Source organism: Colobus angolensis, unplaced genomic scaffold, assembly GCF_000951035.1.
Source record: "Colobus angolensis palliatus isolate OR3802 unplaced genomic scaffold, Cang.pa_1.0 Scaffold301, whole genome shotgun sequence".
NCBI classification, from domain to species: Eukaryota; Metazoa; Chordata; class Mammalia; order Primates; family Cercopithecidae; genus Colobus; species Colobus angolensis.
In genome coordinates, this window is record NW_012116278.1 from 481646 (window position 1) to 484242 (window position 2597).

At 59.9% G+C, this 2597-nt stretch overlaps 1 protein-coding gene across 1 annotated transcript in view; it reads left to right on the forward strand.

Annotated features, from left to right (window-relative positions):
• Positions 1–2597, forward strand: part of ASTN2 (astrotactin 2) — a 982181-nt gene continuing 979584 nt past the window's right edge. The window contains exon 1 of the mRNA XM_011950063.1: positions 1–86. The gene's annotated coding sequence lies outside the window, so the exon portion shown is untranslated. The remainder of the gene's footprint in view (positions 87–2597) is intronic.

The following is a 2597-nucleotide window of genomic DNA, read 5'->3' on the forward strand; positions in this document are numbered from 1 at the left end:
CCTGCTCTTTGTGCGTAACGAGCTGCCGGGGCGCATCGCGGTGCAGGACGATCTGGACAACACCGAGCTGCCCTTCTTCACCCTGGGTAAGGCTGGGCGCCGGCACACGCTGGATCCCAAGGAACCCCGAGCCCCTGCGTGAGGCCGGACGGGTGGGGGCGCCCTGGGGATCCCCGCCCGGGGCTGCCCCGAGTGGGGTTGGCAGAGGGTAGAGGAGGGGCCCGGAGGTCGCACAGGTGGTTGGAAAGGAGCGTGGGGGAGGAGGTCCTGGAGAGCGCGCGGCGGGAGCCTGGGGGCGTGCCAACCCTCCCGAGGTGGGAACCTGCCCCTCTGCCTCTCAGTCCGGACCTTGAGCTCTGCCTGATACATCCCGGACACCGGAGACCCCATTCGCTGAAGGTGCTCTGGCTAGGGGCCGGAGCATCCCAGATCCTAAGCCAGTTTCGGGTCGAGCCGCCCACTTCTCCTCCAGGCAACGCCACTGGTCACCCGCCGTCACCGCCCCCTCGCTCTCGCCTCGGAGTTGCGGGTTCTGCCCTTCCACATGGATTTTTCATGAGAGTCGGAAAGGAGTAGCTCCATGTGGAATCGCTCAACCCGCAAAAGCGTGGCTTCCGCATGGGCTGAGTGACCTTGGACAAGTCGCTTCCCTTTTCTGGGCCTCAGTTTTGGCCATCTGTGAAATGGGGCTGGAGAGACTTGAGTGGTTCCTGAGAACTGGGATTCAGAGTCCGAGGTCTCCACGTTTAGAGCCTCCCTCTACCCGCGTTATCGCCCTCCCTTTCTACCCACCTCCAGGCAGACAGCAGGTTTGTCCTTGCAGCTCACTCCCTGGGCTAATAATAATAACTTAAAGACAAGAAAAAGGAGAGGAGAGGAGACGGGTGTGGGTGGGGGGCTCCAACGGAAAAGTTAATCAGAAAAGTTCGCCAGCAGCTTGCTGCCTGCTGGTTCCCTGCGCGAATCCCGGAGGAGTCGGCCCTTCAGTGGAGCTGTGGGAAGCGCAGCTGATTTCCCACCCGGGTAATTGATAGCTTAATTATCTCGGAGAGCGTTTACAAAAATGTTGTTCCCCTTAGCTCTTCCGCGCTCGCTGCTTGCTCGCTCTCCCCTCCCCTCTTGGGGGCGCGGGGCCGTATTGGTTGTCGGCGTCTGGCCAACAACAGCGCCCGTGAGGCACCAGGGGCTCACCCAGACCCCGAGCTCTTCTTCCCCGGGTCTGTGCCTCGGCGGGATCCTCCTCGGGCACTGCAGGGTGACGGGCCTTCCAGGTGAGAACCTTTACGATCCCTGAACTTCCAAGGTTAACTCCTTGCTCACCTGAAAAGACCCACAGAATAATCAGCGGACTAGGCTCCGCTCTCCTGGTAGCCCTGATATTGTTAAAAGTATTTTTGTGACCCACTCCCCATCCTTTCAAGCTACCGCCTCTGGAGATTTGAGCGAGTGCCAGTGGTTCCCCTGCTGAGCTTGAACCTCGGGGTTCGGGCCCCTGTACCCGCCCTCGCAGGCTGTAACCTGAGCATGCCGAGCGTTCCGGGAGGCGAGGCAGCGGAGCGCCCTGCAGGGTCCCCGGGGACTCCCCGCGGCGGCGCGTCTGGGGTGCGACGCACCAAACAAACAGACACACACACGCATACACGCGAGCGGACACACACAGACCAGTAACTCTTCCCACGTGCACCCATGGGGCTGCCCCTGTCCGAGAAAGGGAAGGAGGGTGGAGGTGGTGTTCCTTAGAGAGCCGCCGGACTAACCTCAGGCTCACCGCTGGCTCTTGCAACCTCTGCGTGGGGAAGGGTCTTTCTGGAGACACAGAAGGTATCCCTTCACTACCACTTGCAATCCTGCCCTTCTCCCTTCATCCTTTAGATCTCTCTACTCCGGGGTACTCTGAGAGATGAGGGGTAGAAATCCTCCCTCCCCCCAAATGGCCATTCAAGTGAAGGGATGAGACGATCCTTGGGTATGGCCTGACTTGGCAGTGAGGACCACAGAGCATTTCACGTCTTCGAGGATATGGAGGACCTGCTCCAGCCACCTATATAGGTGCCCCGGGATTCCTGGAGCTGACAATCTTTGCCATTTTTAACTTTGGCTTTCGAACAGAATGGGTGCCTGTGAGCCTGGGACAAGCTGAGTAAGGAGCTGAGTGAGGAACTAGAAGTCTTGATTCCCTCAGGACCCATGTGTTGCTTGAGAGTCTCCTGGCAACAACCTGCACATGGAGCCTTCCCCTCCTCTGACGCACGGCCCCTGAGTCTGGCAGCTTGGGACCCTCTGCACCTTGGAGAGCACGGGGCTGGCCTCCTTGGCAGCGCTGAGCCCTTTGGATGCTTGCGGGGGATTGGGTTCTTGCCTCCTCCTTTTCCCCCTAGCGCCCTGGGCTGGCAGCTTTAGGCGCTCCCAACGGGGATTTGGCTAGCGAGGTAGTCACCAGATGGCTGGGTATAGCAGGAGCTGTGTAGGGAGACGTGGGATTTTTATTTGTGTTGGTCTTCGACTGTTTGTGTGTAAACACGGAGTGCACAATGAGCTCTGGGAGGGCCTAGCTGGCCGGAAATGAGAGTTGGTGGCGGCTGGGGGTTGGGGAGTGG